The following is a 26,302-nucleotide window of genomic DNA, read 5'->3' as shown; positions in this document are numbered from 1 at the left end:
CGCATTTGCGACTAAAAATAGTTTTGAGCAGGCAAAATAGGCTTAAATCATTCAGCACGCTGTGCGAGCAGCCTACAGATTTCAACCACCAGCAGAAACGAAAGGCGAATCCCACTGATTGTGGGTTGAACGACACAGACAGTAATGTATTCCTGTCAAATACGGCGGCCATAGGCTTACCGGCAACGGAGAAGTTGGCTCCAATAATATCCTCTTCTTGGCGTGTGGACTGCCCAGAAGTACCTGAACAGCCGTGCCAGCCGAACACAGGTATGTGATGTGTCAGAGGAGAAACGAGCCGTTCACGGCCCACAAACCTCACCGCACTTTAGGAACTGTTCTTTACTTATGAAGGGACTGTCAGGGGAGGAGGGTGGCTGGTTGATTCTTATTTTATTTATTTATTTTATTTTGATCCCCCCTATGTTCATCACTCATTGATGCTGTTTTTGAAGTACGAATAAGTCAATAAGTAATTTATTCCATTGAAATATCATTGATGTAGCCTATAATAGAAAAGTGATTTATCTTTTTATAAATGACAAAAGGCACACCTGCCTCATTTTTGCTGTGGTATCGTGATACTACTCAGAACCATGATATTTTCATTGGTATCGCACAGTGGGTCCCAATTTTGGTACCGTGACAACACTAATCTGGATGGGGTTCATCTGCAAAAACTAATGAAAAACTAAACAACGATATTCGGTACTCGGTATTCGGCCAAGCGCTTAATATTATTCGGCTTTTTCATTTCGGTGCATCCCTACTTCGAATTTAGAGAGAGGACAGAGACTGTGCCATAAGCACACACAGGCAAGATCCACCACTGCTCCCCAAAATTCTGTGGGAAACACTATGTCCTATTAGACAGTTGTGTGATATTGTCACAATTAGCATATGAATTCTTGAGTTACAACATGTTTTGTAAGGTTATAGTGACCTTTGACCGCCAAATTCTTCAGTCCTTGAGTCTTGAGTCTAAGTGGACATTTGTGCCAAATTTAAAGAAATCCACTCAAGACATTCTTGAGATACTGCGTTCACCAAAATGAGACAAACATACCAACGACCCTAAAGCACAGCGCCCCCGGCCCAGAAACATAAAAATGCTCTAAAAGCCACATAACTGGAACAACTCAACACTTTTACAATGACACAGCAACTTTTCAAAAACTGGAAAACCACCTTTCATTGTTTCTCTGAGGCTTTGAAAAGCAACAAGCTTCTTATCTTTTGCCAGTAAGTTTGAAAGAAATGGCTGTTGTGTTTGGAAGGGTGATTTCAGAAAAGTTAATCTTGCGAGTGAGGAAAAATGGACTCTGCACCCACGTGTGATTTGTGGTTGAGAGAAACGACAACATGTTACATCTGGAGAGACTGAGATTTTATAATGAAGATAGAGGAGGCGTGTTGGATAGGAGAAGCTGTACTGATTTTTTTTCCAGGGTAAAGACTAATGTGTTGTGTCCATATTAATATATTATAATGTTTGCTTTGTATTTAAATTATTAAGACAGTTATTTTCTAGGACGTGCTGTGCCCATTTTTCTTTTTTGTTCATACTCCTGCCATGCTCTCAAGAACTAATAAACACATTTTTTATAACATGACAGCATTGTAATGTCTACGTGGTTCCAGAGCTGCCTAATGACCCATTATAGTCACCATCTCTGTTTTTCTAGTTAGTTCATAATTTAAGCTAATTAAAAATAGATATTGGTGTTTGTGACCAGTTGTGCTCCTGTAGAGCATGTCTGCACTTTGTATTATGTGTTCCACTAATGCAGCAGTTAAAAAGGACAGAAAACTAGACAACAATTCTGTTTTGTTTTGGGTTTTTTTTTTAAATTTAGCATAAAACTTAATTATTGACCTTGGAAATCTTTTGTCCACCCACTAGCTTTTTTCCACCACAGCTCACAGTCCTCAGTAAAGTATATCATTGTTAATTATTTACATATTGTTTCATCATGTTACGCTGAGGGAGATGTGCTTAATGATTGAAAGCTCAAGACAAAACTTATTGAGTTAAGTTTTTTTCCATCATATTCCTAAAAAAGCCTGTATGCTTTATGAGGCAGAAATCCTTCGACATGTCTATTAGACACTGTTGATGAACAGAACAGAACACTGAATCCCATCCCCAGGGCCTGTTTAACACCTTAATTAGCAAAATATTCAGCGTAAACAGACTTGTCCTCTTGTAACACAGCTATTAAACACATACCCTAAAGCGTTGAGTTAAAGGAAAATATTTGTCCTCTATAATTATATATGTATAATGTGCTTCATAACCTTATAAGAAGACACATGTGCAAAAACAAAGTTTATATCACATGGTAGTTGCCAACATTATGTCACATTTTGACGACTGAAATGTCAAGCTAGCAGGTTCTAGTCACTGTGGAAAAGTGTATCAAGGCTTTTATACACTATGACCAGCTCTACATATAATGACCAAAGCTTTAGTTCAAGCAGGACTTAATGATGTCAAGCTCAGCTCACATCCCGGCTACATCAGCTGATAGACCATATGATTCCTTTCTATGCAGCCAATTGGTGAATCTCATTCAGGGCGCTCTATTTAAACTGCTCTGGCCTGTCTACGGTTGCTGCTTCTTCTGCAAGCTGCTGTGCAACCCGCCTCCACCCAGCTCCTCCTTTTCATGCTGTGTCTGACTTATCATTGTTTGTCACTGATGCTGCTCTGTTCTGTTCCCAGAGGGGTCTTTGCTGCTGCTCTCCCTGCCTTAGGCTTTCCATGTAGGTGCAAGGAAGGGCAGGGAGGTTTGCTTTCTCTGCCTTAACGCTTTCCTCGTTTGCACGTGGAAGGGCAGAGAAGCCCCATAACAGAGCCATACCGCCAAATATACGTAATAATGCGAATGGAAAGAAAGTTCTTTGACTGCAGTGTTTCTGACTGAAATGTAAGCAACTGTGCAAAAAACCTTACCTAACCAGATTTAAAGGCGACTACGAGCATGACGTATCATCTGAAACATGTGAGTAGCTACATGCCCATTAGCCACTTAGCACAATCATTACTGCTTTGACAGCGTCATTAACAGGCGGCTCGCTCAGTGTGTGACGTGCACTTGGAGATAAAATATAGGCCTATATTAATGAAGGTTCATTAGTACGGTTTTGTATTTCTCTGTAATGTAGCACAGTGTTAACAATGTTACTGATACTATTCTTTCTCACACCTTCAACTCAAACCATTGTGTTGGCCCGCCCCAAAATATATTATTTAATAATTAAATTGATAGGGTAAACATGCAGGTGACTAGTCGACTAATGGCCCCAAATGATGACTACTGGTTGAGAGTTGAAATTTCCCTAAGACAATTTGTTTTACAGCTACAAATAATTTCTACACATTTACAACTTACACCTTTTGGACACATTTAAAGGATGATTCATGAGCACACACTTACTGATCATCATTTGAGAAGCTCAAAATGTCAAACTTTGTGACCAGAGGTCAGAGGTTAAGTGTTGTGATCACCTGAAATGTTGAGTGCTTTAACTGCAGAAAGTGGGCTAGCAGGACGGTGAACACTCACTACTTCCATGTAGAAAAAGCTTTGGGAGACAAGTGCAAACAGTTAGACCGGGAAAATATACCCACATCAGCAGAATTGTTGCCCAAGTACCACATGCCCTGTGTGTGTGTGTGTGTGTGTGTGTTTGTAAGCTGTAGCCTATCAACCTCCAGGGCCCCAGTGCTGCACCGGCAGAAACAAAACCACAGGAGGATTAAGGGCAGTGTGTTCGACGTGAGCAAATAAAACCGGCATGCCTGAACCAGCCCTCTGCTCTGTGTGACAGGAGATCAGGACAGCAAACTCCACACCTCCGTCCACCCAAAGAATCACAAACAAACCGACCTCCTGCTGCCCTGCCAGCCAGCTCCACTCTGTCTGACTCCAAAATCCATCTATTGCCTTTAGTGTGTTGCACAAGGCTCTGTTATGACCCTGGAGTCTCGAATAACACAATCACCACATGATTAGGTTGAGTGATTTTTTTTTTAATCTTTCCAAATCCTGATATCCAGAAGCAGAGGACAGGCTTCCAACCGATTTCCCTCTGTTTCCAGTCGAGCTGGTCTTTTTATAAAGCTGTTACTCTCGCACAGTTGGACAAAGCGTTTGGTCAGATACTGGGTGGGCTGCCATGCTGTGCTCCAGCCAGAGAGAGAAAAGAATAACCTTGGCTAAAATACCACACAGATAACAACATGTTTCTTGATTATATAATAAGCTATTGCCCAAAACAACTCTCTGGAGAGTTTGTTTTGGGGATAAATGTCCCCCCACTCCATGTATGAATAATATCCTGAATAAAAATGTGAGAGGCCACAACCTTACCCATGTGAAGCAACAATACCGCAGGGATTTTTCATGAAAAAGCAAAGGCACAGATGGAGGCACTGAAGAGAAACACACCCTCAAAAGGGCGGATGAGGGTGTCACCACATTGGATTCACTCAGTCATGCCAGCACAGTGACAGACGTTCTTTCTTCGTGTCCCGCATGAAATGTACTCAAACCCTCATTACGCCTACAGTGGAGGGATTGGACTGCGCTGAGTGTGTGAGTGCGTGCATGTGAGAGTACATGTCTAATTAATCGCTGAAATCTGCCCCATCAGTCTCCGACAAATAGACAGCATCTATGCCTGGTACCAGAGTGCAGGATCTAAGCCAAGTGGTTGAATTAACCGTCCAATAGCTTCTGGACGACAAAACAAAGCAGAATTTCTACTGAGGATTGTGCTGAAGGAAATACAGAATGCTCTGTTACAGCAGGGAAGCCAAAGTCACAGTTGGCGTGCACCATAGTTAATAAGTTCAAATAGTTTACTGGCAATATTGGAGGCTATTTTTCCCAAAGAAAGAGGGTCAGAAGCACTAAAAAGAAACTCAGAATGAGACCTTGGGGAAACAGAATATGTCAAATCAAGCAGATGCCAGCATGACAATCTTCAGACTCTAGTAAAAAAAAGGAGCGCGCAAACTTTTGGTGACATCAGCAGGAGGCCTCTCAGTGTGACTGGAAGATAAGTGACCGTTTTTCTGCACTGTGTCAACTTCTCAACGGCTCCTGGCCTCTTTATGAGCAGCCTCCCCGCTGAAGTCAAACACACCAACCGGCTATAAAGGCCTCGGGCGCCCAGCTCTGACTGACAAGATGAGTTAATAAACCCCCGTGGTGTTAACTTTAATGACACCGACGGCAAACAACAAAACACTTGCTGACAAAAGAGAACACGCGGGCCCACAAATATGGCCACTTCAGCCTGATAATAGCGACTCGCAACAGCAGTTGACAAGCTGAGAAAACCCAGAGCAGGACAGAGATAAAGACTGGAGCTCCGGCCACAGTAAAGCACATTGTTAACATAATTGCAGCCCTGCTTGATTTACCTACATCCACTGTGATTGGGTTAGTGCTGTGTGTAAGGAGGACATGCTTGCTGTCAGTGTGTGTGCGTGCAAGTTCTTCCTGAAGTGATTCTTCGGGAATGTCCAGCTAAGCACACAAGGACTGATTACATTACAGCAGCTCAGCTCTCTGAGACAGAGTTGATCTGTGTGCATGCTTTAATCTAATATGGACTGAATACGTGCACAGCTGCTAAGGTCATGTCATTGAAGCCAAATCAGCTGTTAAGACCAGCTTAGGCAGACTTAGTCAATTAGTAACTTTTGATAATCAAGTGAATGTTATGTTTTTTTTTTCTGTTTAATATTAGTGTAAATTGAATACATATGGATGTTAGAGCATGCATCAGACAAAACAAGCCATTTGAAGATGTCACCTTGAGCTCAGGGGACTTAGGGTTTTTTAAGCATTTTTTGAGTGTACGTTTAATTGAAATTAAAGTGGGCATATTGTGGCTTTCCATATTTTATATCTTGTAATGTTACAATCAAGAATATTCATAATAAACATGACCAAAGTTCTGAATAATTAGGTAAACATACGTAGAAGCTTTTTTATAGTGTGACATCATAATATAACAAATTTCTTTATATGGTCATCTGCGCCAGATATGCAACTGCAAGTGTTTACACTACCTAGCTTACACTGCTACATGTAGCTTCAGGCTAATGACAGGGAAACATGTAATCTTGGTTGCCAGTATTGTTAATTTCTCCTCGATTACGGATCATTTTCCTGCTAGAACATATCTGGCTGTTAAGATTTTAGTTGAGAAGCTTTTATTAGTGGTTTGTCACTGTAGAAACTAAGTGACGCTATACTTTGTTACAGTCCATCCACAGCTGCAAGTACAGTGTTACATGTAGCCATATGCTAACATGATGCAAAATCTAATCTTGGTTGCCCGTATTGTTAATTTCTCCCTGATTTTGGATCAGATTCCAGCTGGAACATGTTCAGTCGCCTTTAGGAGCTTTTACTGGTGATTCATTTGCAGTATAAAGTGCCGCTGTGCTCTGATACAGTCTTTCCAAAGTTACAAGTACAATGCCAACGTCAGTGTAGCTTCATTCTAACATCAGGGAACAGGGACACTAATCTTGTTGTTGATGTTAATTTTTCCCTGATTTTGGATCAGATTCCAACTGGAATATGTTCAGTTGTGTTCACAAGCTTCTATTCGTTTATTTTCATGGATGCTGTTCTCTGTTATGGTCGTTTCCTTGGCTGCAAGAACACTGCTACATGTAGCTACATGCTAATGTCAGGGAAACATATAATCTTGGTTGCCAGTGTTGTAAATTTCTCCTAGATTTCAAATCATATTCCTGCTGAAGCACGTCCAGTTGTGTTTATAAGTTTCTATTGGTGATTTTTATGGTTGAAAGTGCTGCTAGGCCAGGACACGCTGACCAATCAGAGCAAACTGGGCTTTTACGGGAGGGGGTTAAAGAGACAGGTGCTAAAATGAGAAGTCTCAGACAGAGGGTGAATACAAGTGTTCCAGCACAGAGAGTATGTGAAAAATGAAGTGTTTTTTGGCCTTTAAAGCTAATAAACATGTTCTGGTAGAAACCTCAAATACAAGTATGAACCCAAAAATCAGCACAATACGTCCTTTTAAAGAAAACAAAAATTAGTTGTACCCTATAAAATAAAATGCCAAAGGCATGGAAAGCAGATGAAATTTGACAAAAGCCACAGCTGAACATTATACAGCTTAATACAGAGCTCCTTTGTAGATCTGGTGGCCACATGATAAAAGTGCCCAAATTCAGAGAGCTTTCGGGAATCACCACCTGATTCTGTCAGGGAAGTCTCGGAGGTATCATCAGTGTCACTTTACCGCAATTTTATTTGGTTCCCTTCAAGACAGCTTTCAACATCTGGCATGCTACTTTGATTTGACATTAAGCAACAACTTGGATTTCCTGGAAACATATGTGTGCGAGCATAAAGTTTTCATTAGTGAAGCACATACAGATGTCGTGGCTGTGTTTACATGCATGTGTCAGTGTGTGTGAATGTGTTTGTGTGTGCAGAGTGAACACTAAGTTTAAAGTCCATCAACGGCCTCCGCTCAAGCTGCCGTAAATACGGGGAACTAGGCCTCTGAGTCACGAAATTACGGCTCGATAAACAAACACACACACTAATACACTTATACACACACCCTGTTGGTTCCCAAACGGCAGACAAAATTTCTCTGTAACAGAGGAGCCAACAATGTCACACGAAGTACAATAGATGAGAAAGAACAAAAAACAAAGCAGGAGGAAGACGCGAACCAAACCCTTTTGGCACACCCAAACCACACGTATGCACCTATAAAAGAAAACAGATACACACATACATACACACACACACACACACACACACACACACACACACACACACACACACACACACAAGATGGGGCTCAAAGGTGACCCAAATGAACACCCATTATTTCCAGTGGTTCACATTAATTTAATACAAAGAGACAAAGGCCTTAGATGCTTATCTATCAAGGTAACCTTCCACCAAACCATTCACAGCACCGGGTTGCTGACCTGAAATGTCCTCTAGAGGCTGGGGTAGTAAGATGACTCTTTATTCATAAAGAAACCAGCAATTCTCACAGGATCATCACACGACCACGATAACAGCCCACAGTAGTTCCTGTGACTGTTCCCATCTCCTGAACTAGTTTCCAAGCATGAATTTGTCATTTCGTGGGCACAGAGGTGACCACAGTTACGCCAACAGTCCTCCTTTGTCTTTTCAGTACGCTTGAGAGAGAAACCACCTGTTTCTGTGTCCATACAGAGCTGCAAAACAATGAGGGCTCACTGGACTGTAAACAGCCCCAAAGCCTGGACCACAACGGCCAGCTGCACACCACCAGTCGTGTGTGTTTTCAATATATGACCCAGTCATACGCGAGCCAACGAATATTGCACAATCATGGCCCTGCTGCTAAAGGCAATATGGTGTCAGTGACAAACAGCAGGGGAGGGAAACTTAATGCAGTCATATGTGGTTAATGGTTAACTGTGTGTTTCATAGAAGCCAGAATTAGTTCTGCTACAGATGACAGAGCTGAAGGAGTAGTGACTGAAGTTGGATGTTTAATAGAAATGTACAGCAGAGACAAGCAGGTCCCCTGAGTTTCTTATCAGACTGTTTCATTTACACAGTTGGGCTGATAAATATATCAACTGCTGGGGTTATTATCAGCTTCAAACTGAAAGTGCAACAAAAGATTTTCTAATGAATTCAATTACACAGAGAGATGACAATTTATGCAGCCCAAAAGGAATCTGTCAAGGTTTTCTGAGAGCGCACCTTATTGTGTTTAAGGGAAATAATGATATTTATCAACTCTGGTCATATTCTCATATTTTTTATATATTATTACTGTTGTTCATGATAACAATTTATGAGATGGAGTCTCTGTGAGGAACAACTTTGATGATGACAGCCTCGATCAGGGCAAGGAGTACAAGCTTACAACAACTTTCCAAAGAAAAAAAAAACCTAATTTAACAGAAATAATCTCAAACTGAGTCTGAAATCCAACACATTCTCACTCCGACCTCGTCACATATCGATGTTTGGTCATGGACTTTCCACATCCAGATATGACGTGCAGGGTACCCTGGGTGTGTTGATTGTTGATGTTCTGGGACACCGTGTCAAGTTCAGCCTGTTACATGCATTGTCTTCTTTCAAAATACACTTCAGTTTTTACAGGAAATTTAACGTTTACATACAGTCGCTTTCAAAATAAATGCACTACGTCAGTAAAACAACACAAATTGATGTTGTTTTTCCCTGCCCTAGTTGGACTTTAGCCGCCCTCACTTTAGCCCTTTTTAAATAGGAATTGTGCAAATTTGCAGGAAAGTCCAGTCAGTCTTTTTTCAGCATTGGCAGTACAAAAACAAAAATTGGGGAGTGCGGTAAAATGCCACCTGCCTACTTTTGTTCACACAGAATGCGCCTTTTTCGGGGCAATGGGGGATGTGAGCAAGTAACAAAACGTGTAGCTCAGCATGTGACATAAACAGTGACGTACTCCGAGGGAAGCCACAGCTGCTCAGTCCTTCAGCGATTCTCTCATAAGTTGGCCCGTTCCTCACCGTTCCCGTCATTTGACTGTTAATGGCCTCTTTGTTTGCGAGGGCAAAGAGGGCGTGCAATTCCTTGTCCAGTTGCTCATCTTTACTGTGTCTGTCAGGTTTGCGTTTCCCTCTTGCTACTAGCTGCCGTTTATCCACCGCCAGTGGGTCGCACGTGCGGCATCATCAACAGCTCCTCCCACGAGTCATCAACAGCCCCTCCCATTGTGGAAGGGCGCCTCGTCCTTTTTAAACCAAAAGTGTTCCGCCAATATGACTACCCTATGAGGCGGAAAATTGGGCACCTCGGATCAACTCGCTCATACGGCTCTGTGTGTATAAACGCTCGCAGCTTGCCAGCAAAATGGCCCAACATTCGCAGAAAATCTGGCAGTGTAAAAGGGGCTTTTCATTCTTGTCCCGCCACATTTCCCACTGACCCCCCCGAGCGCCGTTAAACTATAACAGTGACCAGCTGCGTATCAGCCCAACATTAAAGGACAGCTTCTTCGTCAGGGTCTGATGCTGCTCCAAGCACCAGATTTCGATGACTTCAGAGTGAGACCATATTGTGAAATCACATACTATGTACTACATACTCAGTAGTGTGTATTTTTTCGGACATGCTCAGCTGTAATTACAGCGCCACTTCCTGAGAGTGTCCTTATTGTATGGCAACACACAACCATAGTGACCCATGCCAACCTCAGCTATACCCTGGCATCTGCGAACATGATGAACCTCTGGAGTTCTTGGTTTTCCATCAGATTAAAAGTTACTCAAGCTGTTAGAAAATGCAAACCACAGACAAACTCATTGTGTAATGTCATGTCACAGTCACATGCTTAACTTAGCTAACATCAGCATGTTAACAAGCTGATGTTTAGTAGGTATATTGTCTGTGTGCCAAATGTCATGACATGTCATCCAAATAGTTTTTGAAATATTAATATATAATAGTCTGGATCAAAGTAGCACTATCATGTTCTCCCCCTGTCAACATGGGTTCTCTCCTCCCACAGTCCAAAGACTCAAAGTTGTCCGTAGGTGTGAAAGTGTCTCTGTCTCAGCCGTGTGATAGTCTGGTGACCTGTCCAGGGTGTACCCCACCTCTTGCCCAAAGTCAGCTGGGATAGGCTCCAGCCCGGACCCCTAACAGGATAAGTGGTTACGGAAAATTAATTAATGTAATGGTATCCCTACCACAATACTTTTAGCGGTTCCTTAATTGAATTGGCAGCAGAGTCATGACCAAAGTTATTCATCTGTAGAGATTATTTATTACCCATTTACTTAGTTAACTTATTATTACAGAACTGACTTGATCGCTGTCTGCTGTTATGAACATTGTTGTGACTACCGCATTGCGTTGTGGGATATTTATGCCAGCGTAGTGTCCAGTGTTTGCATGCTAAAAACTCTCACATACTCCTTAGCATACTAAATAGCATGTTAGTATGGAATTTCACACGCAAACTTAAACACTTTTCTTGCAATGATTAAAGTGAACACAGGGCGGAGTCCCCTGGAAATCCCTGTGGCTGCTGGACCTTTTTTTTTTGTGAAGTTCTTCCCAAAGTCTGGGATCCCAGAGTCTCTACAGTGTGGTGGCGAGTACGTCACCAGGACCAAAAGACATGCTAATAAGACCCAGTTTGTAATTACTGTCACTGGTGTCAGTATCAAAGTTAAAATCAAATGTCATGTCATGTTTCAAAATGTGTTTGTAATAAGATAGAATTCCCGAGGATGTGTGTGAGACAGGTGTGCCAGCTGATGATACATGATGTTATTCTGTGGTGTTCTTGTGTACAACAGAAACCACAGAGGATGTTCTGAAACATTCTCAATGTGGGAACAACCCACCACGCTGGCCGCAGTGAGTTTCGCTGGAGCTGTCTTCACCTCAGACATGACAATTATCCAAACTGGTTTTACGCTTTAAGTGTCATGTGCTGCGAGAGTGACGAAGACTGTGTTATATAATGTTATTTTAAAGCATGTTTAGAAGCTGTGGCGTCAAACTGGAGTTGGTGTTTTCAAGAAGGAAGTAAAATGACCTCATTGTGGAGTGCGTGCAGCACAGGAAAATATTTCCTGTTGAACTGGTTATTTTCCTCCACAATGGTCACGTTACGCTGACAGAAACCAAAACAGGCCCAGATCTTAGCGATCAAGTGACAGGTGCGCACGGGTTGTTGCACAAAAGAGAAAGTGGCCCCTTTTTCCTGGGAACAGCCGTGATAAATTGTTGTTAAATGGGATGGTAAAGGGCATGTGGTGTCACTGAGCCAGAATCAGCCAAGGTTTCTCTCTGAGTAACAGGGTTACAGCCCTGAGCTGAATCCTGAATGTTGATGGATTTGCAGGGGGTTTGGCCCTGAACAGCTGACAGAGTAAGACTTTTGAAATACATCCAGGGTACTCTTACAGAAATAAAATACAACATGACTTTCTAGAGAACAATAGTGGACTAAAGGTCTTGGGTAGCTACATCAGTGGTTTCCTTTGAAGGGGTCGCAAGACAAATCTGTGGGGTCGTAAGAGGAGTAACAGGATAGGACTACAGCAAAAACATATTTCTTCTAGACCAAATTGTATTTGTTTTTAAGGTTTCCTCTTGCTTTTATGTTGAGCTGAATTAGGGTACAGTCAAACATGAGCAAAATGAACACTGGCAAATATTGTAAAACTTCAATTACACACCTAGTCCCCTTTACTGGCCCAGTGTGGCTACACATTTTGACAAATAAACGCCTGTCTCAATAAGACGCCTGGTCTGGTTGCCAAGCACTTTATTTCTCTTTTATAGAAGTTCTTCAGATGTATAAAACCAAGTGTTGGTTACCTCGAATTTTGTGTTCATTCCTGGATTAACCTGTAAGTTATTCATAATTCTTTAGTCCGTAAGGGTCCTCAGACCAAAATAATCAAAAGGGGTTTTTTAAAGTTAAGTTGTGAGTGCAGTTTTAACAGGATAAATTAATGTTGTGTTGGTATGCTCCTGGGTGCCGCAATCCTTGAGTGCTGTAACTCACTCGGTCTGATGCGTCGGCTGTTGGAGCTAGATCAAATGAATGATTCATAATTGATATATTACCTAAAGCCTAATTTTTATACAAGTAATATTCATACTGGTTTAAATAAACAATTTGATAGTATTTCCAGATAATTGTTGAGCAACAGTTTTGTGTGAAAGGGATTAAAGGCCTGTCCCAAATATAGGCCTGTTGATTTCAGTGATTTAATCAAATAATAGCCCAGGCTATTAATTTAAGTTTTACTGTATTTGCCCCCTGATCACATAAGACTAAAAAACAACTATACCATACCTGTACCATGGATTTCATTTTCAATTTTAATTGCATGTATAAAACCCAATATCACAAATCACAATTTGCCTCAGAGGGCTCTGACCCTGGACCCTCACAGCAGCCTTAACCAACAGCAAAGAAGTATGAATGGACAAGACACTGATTGATCCGTGTCTAACCAGCAGATATTGTATGATGTTCGCCACAAAACATACTAACTCCCCTACATGAGAGATGCTGTATTTATTAGCAAGCTAGCTAACATTAGCCATCACGCTAGCTTTCTGTGTCCGTCTCATCTGCACCAATATCGCCTCAGCAGGCAATAGTCACTGTGCTGCAATCCATTGCAAGTCGGAAGTTGATAATTCCAAGTGGATATTCCAGACTTCCAATCTTGGGAAAACATGGACGCACACAGCAAAGTGATGATTGTACATACTGTATTGTTTTTGAGCTTTACAAGCATTTATAAAAGGACCTACATCAATTACCTCAGCGCCATTAGCGAAAAGAGACGGTGTTTAAAATAAGTGTATAATAGTGTGTGTATAATTGTGTTTGTGTTGCTCTTGCAGCACTTTTCATAAGCATTACATAAAGTAAAAACTGATGAAAAGGTAACTCTGCTCAGTTCACTGTGTGCACCGCCATGTTGCTGTGACATCAGATTTGTTTATGCTGATGAATTTGGGCTACATGGATCATGCCCACGTTTCCAACTTGAATGACCGTTGCATTGCAATTTTCCAAGTTCTGAGTACGATGGATTGCAGCTGGATAGTTTTACCTCTAAAAATCTTTTCAAATGAAACACAGAAAAACAAATCTTAGGTTGACCTGGTCATAAATCACAGGCGCATCTGAAAACAAAGAGTTCCAAGCAGACATGGCTTTGATTTAAGGGACCACAAGCCACAAAGGTCAGACACCACAGAACTAAATCACAGCCTTTCTTACAGGAAACCTCTGTTTCACAGATTTTGATCTGGTTAATTTGTCTCTCTTGATCGGAGTTCAAAGTCAAATGTATTCTGCGAAACACCTGAAGATTTCACGTCGGATTCTGCTTCCATATAAAGTCTGTTCAAAGATTAACCCGAACACCCTCAGCACGATTTCTCTTCAAAGTTCAAAGACCTCGCTGCTTTCTTTGCAGGCGGGGTGAATCCTGTAATTGTCTGAGACAAAACAACCCTCCTCAGGGAGTTCAGCATAAGCCTCGATGCTTTCCAGTATCAACAGCTGAAAAAATTACACATCCGTCACCTTTGAAGTGATTAATACTTCACAGACACTGGGAGGCTTCCACGGCTTCGGAGCTCTGGAGTGCATTACTGAAATGCTTCCAATAATGTAATAATATTTCAATAAGCGACGGGGTTCTTACATTTTACAGCTGCCCTTTTGAATTTAGCTCAAAGTTTATTTATGTACAGTGACATCTAAAAAAAAAAGACCACTGCTCTGGGCAAAGTGCCCTCTTTGTCCTGTTCTGGAAGACACCATAATCACTTTTTGAATCAAAAATCATGTCTAACCGTCTCACAACATGCCAACAATGGCAACAGGTCCAGTGTGTAGGGTTTAGGGGCTGTACTGGCAGAAATGGAATATAATAAGTAGGTTTTCTTTAAGGTTTAATCACCTGAAAATAAGAATTGCTGTGTTTTCGTTACCTCAGAATGAGCCATTTATATCTACATAGGGAGGGCCTACAGAGCAGATCCAACTCTGCCTTAATATGCACATTCAGCACATCCAATGCATCAAAACATTGTTTTCTAGTTGGAGCCGCGCCTCGTTTTCAAACTGTATGGTTTGACTAAAATGAACAATGACAGCAATATAGTCCACGATGAGCAGCGCTAAAATCAACCTGCGTAGTTGTCCCTCCATTGTGACATTAGAAAGTGTCACATTTATCTTGCAAGTGTACTCTTCTTCAACGTTTTGTTTACTTCCTGGATTTTTCCCACATGGAAATTCTGACCAATCAAGAGCAGCTTTCTCACACAAGGCATTTGATCTGGTCCTCTTGTAAATGCTGCCGTGAGAACACGAACCAGCTCTTATGCAGCTTTAGAACAAACCAAGTCCCTGATTCGGACCAAAGCAAGACAACTCTAGGTCTGAAAGCTCCCTCTGTGTTTTCAGCAGTTTTGATCACCAGGTCAGTTTGTTTTGGAGAGGAAGAGACCTCTGTAGATAATTCAGCTCCTGGTAAAAACCTCCTGAACAATGAACACTGAAGGAATTTTAACCAGGAGAAGTTTCAGCTGGTTGCAGTCTGCAATCCCCTTCGCTTGATGCCACTAAATCCCCCTAAATCTTACACACTGGACCTTTAATAAAAACAGATTTTTCACCTATATTTTCTTTTTCCCCTTTCTACCCAGGCCATGCAGTTGCAACAAAATCCAGAAGACCAAATGTCAGGACAGTCTCCAGTCATCCCCTGCTGGCCTCCTATACAGCATGGGATAAAGGTGGGTGGATTACCGAGGCCGCAAACAATTTACATAGGCATTTCCTGAAGTATGGGAAGCAAAGAGAACACACAATATACTTCCAAGTTATCACATCTGACTCCAGTTAACTAATTTCTACTCTCATATAAAGTGAAAAGTTTATACTCCATACATTTAACCTCCACATAATATGAAGCCCAGACACATAAATAAAGCACTGACACAGTGCTGATTCATACAGAAATTGGTTGCCCTCCACTTTAACGAAGTTAAGTTGCTTGTGAAACAGCCTGAAGGTAGTGTTTTCATGAGTGCGCAAAATGAGTCTAACTGCCTCTCCCCAGCCCCCACTCCTGCACACCCTCTTTCCAGTATAAAACTGTAATGACCTCAGCGCAGTCAGAGTCGGGCAGGTAGCCAGCTTCCTCACTACGCAGCGGCAGTATTCTCCAGAGCCTCTGTTGCACAAAAAAAAGCACAGTCAGTCAGAGATGACACACACACATGCTCCCCTCCCCTCTGACTCTGCAGCGCACACAATAGATCTTGATGGAGAGATATCTGCCTGGCAGCTCTGGAGAAGTCGTACAATAAGGAGCTGAAAGGCCTGGAGTGTGTGTGATAATGCGGTGCTTTAGTGACTGGGAAAGACAGAAAGGCAAGGGGACGCTTGGAAAAGCGGCGCTGCTGGCACGGTGGCGATCAGGCAGAATTTGACCTTGACCTAAATCTCTCCAGTTGCCTAATTTCTCTTATCACAGAGCAACAAATACAGTGTTTGGTAAATGATTCATCATGCAACATGACAAATACTGACCGACCTTAGGGCTGTTGTTAGGGTGTGGCTGTGTGTTTGTGCGCACATGTATAGGAGGAGGTCAAAGGGCAAGAGCCATACAAAGACAACACTAAAGCCAAGCCCATTTGTCAATATGTCCTCCTGCTTTTGTCCAGACTGGCGCTTTAACAAGACGGCTTGATTACTGACGATGAGCGAGGAATAATTAAACTGAGCGTTATAAAACGGCCTCCTCACTTTATGGTCAGTGTAGTTAAAGTCAAGCACACACTTATACGGCCTTCGATCGCAGCATGATGAATGAGGCCAGGCAGGTATACAGTCGCAGTGGAAATTCTGGAGTAAATTAGCCAGTTCATCAGGCACGATGAGGCATGAGAGGCAAGTGCCAGGTCTGTAAACACAAACAGGAACAACTCACTAATGACGCGGGAAAGTGGACAAATTTGGGAGTGAGGGATGAGGTGAAAGTGGCCGTGCAGCTTGTTGAGCTCTTGGTAGATTCCCAGAGAGTTTGCTGTGCGTTGTGTTCCCATAGCAGAGTATTAATGTTACGTAACTCTCAGTGAAGAGAACTGATGCTTTTACGTCCATCTGGCCGCTCTGATTAAACCATATCCTGTCCTGTAGCTGGAAATAGTTATTTGGGACACTTATTTCAGACTCTGCAGCCTAGTTCCCACTACTGCGTATCTGCTAACTAAAGTTACAAGGGACTGTTTGTTATTTATAAGAGGGGAAGGGGTGTTGCAAAACATGGGAGGCACTTAAAATTATTTTTTAAGCACTGGGGAGGGGGTAATGTTATTTTGATTTGGCTTAGGGGAGGGACGTTCAACTTTACACAACTGTGTTTTGTATTTATTTCAATTTACCAATACCAAAACCAACAAGTAGGTTTAAAAGGCATGTTTTTTTTTTTTTGTTTAAATCTCCAAAATCACACCATATATCATTACCAGAAACTATGAAATATCGTTATTCATGGTGGGATGGTTATGGTCATAGACTGGATATAAACATGGGCAAAGTATCCCCACCATAGATTTCAAGAATAACTAGGTATCAGACACCAGGATGGCGCCTATTCATTCAAATGGAGTTGCTCACCTGGCGCATGCGGCAAACAAATTTTCCACCTTCTGGGTTTAAATTTGCAGTATGTGTGTGTTTCTCACACTGGCTCCACCCACGAGTTCCTGCTCAGTTTATAGACTTTACACTGTGATGATGGACGGATGTTTCTCTGTTTTGCAAATATCAAAACACCAAAAACTCAGAATGGAAAGATCCATAATTGACTTCAACCATTCTACAGACAGATGTCTGCCAATGGCAGCCAATAGGGTAAATGCTTTTTGGGCCGCAGGGGATTTTTTGTTTTGTTTTGCTGCAATACCACGAGTGACCACTGGGAAAAATTTGCTGCAAGGCTGAGCGGCGTTCCTGAGGGCCCGGTCCCCATTCAATCCTACTGTACAGAAGCCAAGCCAAAGTATTACTGATACAGCCACTGTCATCTTGTACTACTGATGTTTGGTGTCGGGGTCTACGCAGTAACAGTATAAGCGTTATCGAATTCCCGCCTATTCACATGTCCAACCAATCGCATGCAGTGCAATTGATCAGGAGCACATACAGCTGTCAATCATGACATCAAACCCCCTTTAATAGCGTCAAATAACTACCAAAAAATAAACATTTGGACGTACCCAAGCATGATAAAAACCACCTATTCATTCATTTTCCGTAACAGCTTATCCTGTTGGGGGTTGCGGGGGAGCTAGAGCCTATCCCAGCTGACATTGGGCAAGAGGCAGGGTACATCCTGGACTCGCCAGACTATCACATAGAGACAGACAACCATTCATGCTCTCATTCACACCTACGGACAATGTAGAGTCACCAATTAACCTGCATGTCTTTGGACTGTGGGAGGAACCCATGAGAAAACCCATACAAACTTCGCACAGGGGTGTTTGAACCCCCCACTACCACTTCAAACCAGGAGCTACCTGAAATTACTAAAACCATCATTGGGAACATTTTATTTGACATGTATTTTGAGCTTGTAGTTTAGCCCATGTCCTATCCGCCAACATAGAGGGGGTGGGGTTTATGACCTATACTGCAGCCAGCCACCAGGGGGCTATCAACATATTTTGGCTTTACTTTTGGAAAGCTGTCATGTCATCCAATTTTAATTATACAGTCAAAAAAAAAAAACACAAGTCACACCTCAGCTACCCCTCCTACTATGATAATACAGTACAGTCCCTTAGTGATTTGTAATGTGTGAGTCCAGAGGTCTGTGGACCCTTGGGTGCTCCTAATGGGGATCCCAACTGTATAGTTTACCATCTTTGTTGTTTAACCCAGTTAATGACTCCTTTCATCAGCTTATTACAGCCTTGCCTCTAGAGCAGATAATTATGTCATTTCATAATGATACAAAGCAGGATTTCTTACAAAACGGTGCCTCTGAGCCAAAATATAATGGGGTCAGTTATACTTCTATATTTGTACATCCCATGATACTGAGAAAAAAAAAAAAGTTTGGGGAGCTCTGCGCAACTTCATGGACATGATCCAAACTGAATGCACTAAAAACTATTTCTCCAAATGTAGCTCAGATTAAACAGATGCAGTTAAAGTTGAGATTCCCTGAGTTTTTGGAGACAAAGAGTAACTTGTAAAGCACATTTTGACCCAGTAAGACAAACTGAAGTGGTGACTCTGATAATGTTGTGCTTTGCCCTTCTCTTTGCAGTCCTCACCAGGCTGATGGAAAACACAGAGGACGCCAGAGGGCTCATTGTTGTCCCTCCATATGGGACAGCCTGGAGCTGATTGACTAAAGGCAGGTTTGACATTCAAATGAGATGCAGATTTCACACCGTTTGCTTTACTTCAGCCTACATCTGTTCTCTGAGCCCACACACTATACAAGACACATTAACTACAGCTGAGTCATTACTAAAAGTCGTCACTGGCAGAACTACCATAAATAAGTATAATACAACAGGACATTATGACTCAGCCAACTCTAAAACAGTAATTAGAAGAGTTACCTTTCTTTATTCTCCGAGTAAAGGCGAGCTTTCAGGTTATATTCCACTCGGCTTTCCGTACACAGGAGGACAGAAACGCAGGAGCAAAGCCTCCGTGTCACGGCAGACTCAGTTTAGTTTCCTCGGCGGAGAGTTGCGGCAGGACAGTTCCCTTGTTGGTGCTCCAATGTCCGTTTACTTTGCATGTGTGTGGCGCACAAAGCAGCAGCCCTCCCCCTCCTCCACCCGCCTCCTCCTCTCATGTGCCGGAGAGCACCACCTCCTGCTGCGGTTTAAAGGGACAGAGGCCCGTTTATACACAACACATAACAAAAGGAGGAACTTCAACTTGGTGGGGCTCCGGACACAGAGGGCCCCGGCTAATACATGAAATAAGGTCTTCAGACTGTTTGACTAAAGGAAACAGCAGAGGGAAAGTTAAAGGAGGAGTTCATCTTAAGAATTTTCTCTGACATTAAAGCTCCAGTGTGCAGGATTTAAGCGGATATATCAGCAGAAATATAATATAATAAACATGTTTTCTTTTGTGTATAATTAGCTAAAAAACATGACTCTCCAAGATTTTAATATTTCTCCTTGGTCATTACTTCAACACCCACACAGTTTAACCCTTTGAAAGTTGAACAAACTGATTTGATTTCTTTCGAAAACATGGGAACCAACCAAAGAAGAACTGACCCACAAAATTATCAAGAAATTAATAAAAAGAGAAAAGTTAAAACAAGACAATTAGAAAAAAAGAAATAAATAGCTGTCCCTAAAGCGGGAATTATACTTCTGTGTCGAGTCAACAGAGTACCTACGGCGGAAGCTCTGCATCAACGTAAAGTCTACGCCGTACCCTACACCGTAGCCTGACGTGCACCTGCCCAGAAATCTAACATGTCATATCTATATGTCACGCCGACGCAGACCTCCTGTCTGTTTCTGTAAGCTGAAACCATTTCCCTCAGTGGAAACAAAGCTTTTTTTTTTACTTTAATTTCACAGATAAGAAACAATAAATTGTGAAGACAATAAAGCCTCCACAAAAATAGCATTTTAAGTCTTGGTTACGTCTGGCCTGCCACCGCATTTTTATATTTTTTGTGTTATAATGACGTTACTTAAATATTTTGCATCACATCGGTACCGCTGTTGCTGTTGCTGTTGGTCCTCCTCACTTCAGGTTGCTGTCGTTAACTTTTAACCTGCAAAGGCGGCAGTGCCACAACATTGTAGGAATTTATGAAAGCCCTTGTGAACATTTCAGTAGTTACACATTAAAACAATATTTATTTGCAATTACTCTATTGAACGACCCCGAAGCATGAGCAAACGGGCAGTGTCACTTCGGATCGAAGAGATGCGCCCTGTCACTGTCAGCCCAGGGCTGACAGGGCACCCTCCACTGAGAAGAGAGAGAGAGGAGAGGAGAGGAGATGGATTGTAGGTCTGGTTGTAGACGGGGCTTCTCTGACAGTCATGTATTTCCCCAAAAAACATCTCTTAATGCACGGTAGAGCGCTGTTTTTTTTGTTGTTGTTTTTTTCAAAATCGCCTTGATATCCAGCAAATTGCCTGGCAACACTCCAATTGCCCAGGCCTCTTTGGAAAACGTGTTTAGTATAAGACAGTTGTTTTGTTGGTGAATCTTGTGAGTTGTAATGTAGACGAACTTTGTAACGTTACCTTTGTTAAATGTTGCTGTTGTCCCTGGCTTCATATGAGAGGAGGAAAAGATTGTCGGCCGCCAGGCTAATTTCTACAATGTAAAATGCCATAGGCTTGTGCTAAAAACATTAGCATGTTGTATTTGTGGGGAAAAATGTGTCCAGAGTGTCTGTGAATGCTGTGAAATTGTCTCTATTAAGCCATGTTTAATGTGTGTTTAATGTGTGTTTTCAATCAACTAAACTTTACAGCACTTCACAGAAACCTCCACTGCCAACTAGAGTGTTGGAGGTGTAACTGCAGAGGGACACAGACACACCACCGCACAAGTATAAATGCTCACAGCGGTGTAGGCCATGTGCGTAGGCTACAGCGTAGGGTCTGCCACACAGCTATGAATCCCGCTTTAGACCCTGGGGTCCAGATTTCTCTTTAATCGTTAGTTCAGGGATCAACAAACTTTACTATGAAAAGAGCCAAAAAACAAACAATAAAAACAACAATAATTGTGGAGTAGGGTTGTGCCACATCATCTTGTTCATAATAATACCGGAATAATTTTTAATAAAATATATATGATAAAATCCATATCATGATACTTAGGATATTGTGAGTGTTGACATATTGATATCATACTGTTTCCCACAGCAACAACAAACATGGCTGAAAGTATATTGTTAAATGAAAATGACTTTTTTAATTTTATTTTATACTGTTGATAATTTGTATTGAATACTATTGATCATTTTTATGGCATATTATACTATGACATTATGCTCTCTTGTTTACCTTCAGACTTCAAACATAACAACGGACACTCACCTCCAGAAGTTCTCTGATGATACAGCCATCGTTGGATACGTATCACAGGGGAACTGACAGGAGTACAGGGAGGACATCAAGGACTTTGTCAACTGGTGAGAGCTCAGCCACGTTCACCTAAACACCACCAAGACAAAGGAGATGGTGATAGACGGCCACACGAAGCAACCCCAGACTACACCGCTGAACATCCAGGGATTGGATACTTAGATAGTGGGAACGTACCAATACCTGGGCACTCACCTCAGCATTACACTTGACTGGTGAAACAACACAAACACTGTACAACAAGGGCTGAAGTTGTCTTCATTTGCTGAGGAGACGGAGGTCCTTTAGAGGGTACAGGACACTGTTGAGGACATTTTATCAGTGTGCATCTGCTGTCTTCTACGCTGTAGGACACAAGAAGACTCACACTTAAGAGTGCTAGTCCTATATACACAAAATAAATACACTATTATATACTGTAAATTTGATGTGTATGTGTTATGAACTATACATAAAAAATATGCATATTTGATCATATATGTTATAAACACATTACACATACTTATACTGTGTAATTATTAATATTATTTATTATAATGAAAGTTATTATACCACTCACTGTGCAACAATATTTATATATTTGTATATTTTTACAGTACAATTATTTCACACCATGTGTATATTACAATGACCCTTTGCAACTATCAGTTATGGACATAATGGTGTCTGTGTAACTCAAAGGTACATATAGTGTATGTAAATTTTATTTTGTTTTTATTCTATCTATCGCTTTTATATTGCTTTCCTCCTTGAGCACTCATTCTTTATTTTTCATTTTGTCTGTTGCTTCTGACTCTTGAGCTGCTGTAACGTGTCAATTTTCCCATTGATGAATTAATAAATGTTTGAATGAACCTGGAATTACATCATTTTGGATGACATACTATACTATGACTTTTTTTTCACATTTTTGGACGACATGCTATACTATGACTTTTTTTCATCATTTCGGACGACATGATATACTATATTGTTTTTTTCATATTTCAGGACGACATGCTATACTATGACTTTTTTTTCATCATTTCGGACGACATGCTATACTATGACCTTTTTTTCATATTTTAGGACGACATGCTATACTATGACTTTTTTAATTATTTTTGGACTACATGCTATACTATGAGTTTTTTTCAGGATTTTTGGACGATATACTATACTATGTCGTTTTTTTCAGGATTTCGGACGACATACTATACTATGACTTTTTTTGAGGATTTTTGGACGACATACTATAGTATGACTTTTTTTGATGATTTTGGACAACATGCTATACTATGACATTTTTGTCGTATTTTTGGACGACATGCTATACTATGATGTTTTTTCATGATCTTTGACGACATACTATACTATGACGTTTTTTCGTGTTTTTGGACAACATGCTATACGATGACGTTTTTTTCATTTTTTGGGACGACATGCTATACTATGATGTTTATTCAGATTTTTTGACGAAATACTATATTTTGACTTTTTTTAAGATTTTGGATGACATACTATACTATGATGTTTTTTCATATTTTTGGACGACATGTATACTATGTTGTTTTTTCATATTTTTGGACGACATGCTATACTATGATGTTTTTTTCAGGATTTTTGGATGACATACTATACTATGACTTTTTTTCATCATTTCGGACGACATGCTATACTATGTTGTTTTTTTCATATTTCAGGACGACATGCTATACTATGATTTTTTTTTTTCATATTTTTGGACGACATGCTATACTATGACCTTTTTTTCATGATTCTGGATGACATGCTATACTATGACTTTTTTTTCATGATTTTGGACAACATGCTATACTATGACTTTTTTTTCATGATTTTGGACAACATGCTATACCATGACGTTTTTCTCGTATTTTTGGACGACATCCTATACTATGATGTTTTTTCATGATCTTTGACGACATACTATACTATGACGTTTTTTCGTGTTTTTGGACGACATACTATACTATGACTTTTTTTTTCACATTTTTGGACAACATGCTATACTATGACGTTTTTTTCATCATTTTGGACGACATGCTATACTATGATGTTTTTTCAGGATTTTGGACGACATACTATACTATGATGTTTTTTCATGATTTTGGACGACATGCTATATGATGGTTTTTCAGGATTTTTGGACGACATGCTATACTATGACTTTTTTAATTATTTTTGGACTACATGCTATACTATGATGTTTTTTCAGGATTTTTGGACGATATACTATACTATGTCGTTTTTTTCAGGATTTCGGACGACATACTATACTATGACTTTTTTTGAGGATTTTTGGACGACATACTATAGTATGACTTTTTTTGATGATTTTGGACAACATGCTATACTATGACATTTTTGTCGTATTTTTGGACGACATGCTATACTATGATGTTTTTTCATGATCTTTGACGACATACTATACTATGACGTTTTTTCGTGTTTTTGGACAACATGCTATACGATGACGTTTTTTTCATTTTTTGGGACGACATGCTATACTATGATGTTTATTCAGATTTTTTGACGAAATACTATATTTTGACTTTTTTTAAGATTTTGGATGACATACTATACTATGATGTTTTTTCATATTTTTGGACGACATGTATACTATGTTGTTTTTTCATATTTTTGGACGACATGCTATACTATGATGTTTTTTTCAGGATTTTTGGATGACATACTATACTATGACTTTTTTTCATCATTTCGGACGACATGCTATACTATGTTGTTTTTTTCATATTTCAGGACGACATGCTATACTATGATTTTTTTTTTCATATTTTTGGACGACATGCTATACTATGACCTTTTTTTCATGATTCTGGATGACATGCTATACTATGACTTTTTTTTCATGATTTTGGACAACATGCTATACTATGACTTTTTTTTCATGATTTTGGACAACATGCTATACCATGACGTTTTTCTCGTATTTTTGGACGACATCCTATACTATGATGTTTTTTCATGATCTTTGACGACATACTATACTATGACGTTTTTTCGTGTTTTTGGACGACATACTATACTATGACTTTTTTTTTCACATTTTTGGACAACATGCTATACTATGACGTTTTTTTCATCATTTTGGACGACATGCTATACTATGATGTTTTTTCAGGATTTTGGATGACATACTATACTATGATGTTTTTTCATGATTTTGGACGACATGCTATATGATGGTTTTTCAGGATTTTTGGACGACATGCTATACTATGACTTTTTTAATTATTTTTGGACTACATGCTATACTATGATGTTTTTTCAGGATTTTTGGACGATATACTATACTATGTCGTTTTTTTCAGGATTTCGGACGACATACTATACTATGACTTTTTTTGAGGATTTTTGGACGACATACTATAGTATGACTTTTTTTGATGATTTTGGACAACATGCTATACTATGACATTTTTGTCGTATTTTTGGACGACATGCTATACTATGATGTTTTTTCAGGATTTTTGGATGACATGCTATACTATGACTTTTTTTCATCATTTCGGACGACATGCTATACTATGTTGTTTTTTTTCATATTTCAGGACGACATGCTATACTATGATTTTTTTTTCATATTTTTGGACGACATGCTATACTATGACCTTTTTTTCATGATTCTGGATGACATGCTATACTATGACTTTTTTTTCATGATTTTGGACAACATGCTATACTATGACTTTTTTGATGATTTTGGACAACATGCTATAGTATGACGTTTTTCTCGTATTTTTGGACGACATCCTATACTATGATGTTTTTTCATGATCTTTGACGACATACTATACTATGACGTTTTTTTGTGTTTTTGGACGACATGCTATACTATGACCTTTTTTCGTGTTTTTGGACGACATACTATACTATGACTTTTTTTTCACATTTTTGGACGACATGCTATACTATGACATTTTTTTCATCATTTTGGACGACATGCTATACTATGTTGTTTTCTTCATATTTCAGGACGACATGCTATACTATGATTTTTTTTTTCATATTTTTGGACGACATGCTATACTATGACCTTTTTTTCATGATTCTGGATGACATGCTATACTATGACTTTTTTTTCATGATTTTGGACAACATGCTATACTATGACTTTTTTTTGATGATTTTGGACAACATGCTATACCATGACGTTTTTCTCGTATTTTTGGACGACATCCTATACTATGATGTTTTTTCATGATCTTTGACGACATACTATACTATGACGTTTTTTCGTGTTTTTGGACGACATACTATACTATGACTTTTTTTTTCACATTTTTGGACAACATGCTATACTATGACGTTTTTTTCATCATTTTGGACGACATGCTATACTATGATGTTTTTTCAGGATTTTGGACGACATACTATACTATGATGTTTTTTCATGATTTTGGACGACATGCTATATGATGGTTTTTCAGGATTTTTGGACGACATGCTATACTATGACTTTTTTAATTATTTTTGGACTACATGCTATACTATGATGTTTTTTCAGGATTTTTGGACGATATACTATACTATGTCGTTTTTTTCAG

At 40.1% G+C, this 26,302-nt stretch overlaps 1 protein-coding gene and 1 long non-coding RNA gene across 2 annotated transcripts in view; one reads left to right on the top strand and one right to left on the bottom strand.

Moving 5' to 3' along the window:
* The window catches only part of LOC144459483 (uncharacterized), a 91,051-nt gene extending 72,051 nt beyond the window's left edge, over positions 1-19,000 (top strand). The window contains exons 3-4 of the long non-coding RNA XR_013488449.1: positions 15,270-15,359; positions 18,911-19,000. This is a non-coding gene — a long non-coding RNA (uncharacterized LOC144459483). The remainder of the gene's footprint in view (positions 1-15,269; positions 15,360-18,910) is intronic.
* The window catches only part of cdc42ep4b (CDC42 effector protein (Rho GTPase binding) 4b), a 36,405-nt gene extending 16,992 nt beyond the window's left edge, over positions 1-19,413 (bottom strand). The window contains exon 1 of the mRNA XM_033612196.2: positions 19,212-19,413. The gene's annotated coding sequence lies outside the window, so the exon portion shown is untranslated. The remainder of the gene's footprint in view (positions 1-19,211) is intronic.
* Between the last annotated feature and the right edge of the window lie 6,889 nt (positions 19,414-26,302).

The sequence above is a fragment of the Epinephelus lanceolatus genome, chromosome 21, assembly GCF_041903045.1.
Source record: "Epinephelus lanceolatus isolate andai-2023 chromosome 21, ASM4190304v1, whole genome shotgun sequence".
NCBI lineage: Eukaryota > Metazoa > Chordata > Actinopteri > Perciformes > Serranidae > Epinephelus > Epinephelus lanceolatus.
The sequence above is the reverse complement of the archived record's forward strand: the minus strand, read 5'-3'. Positions and strand labels throughout refer to the sequence as shown.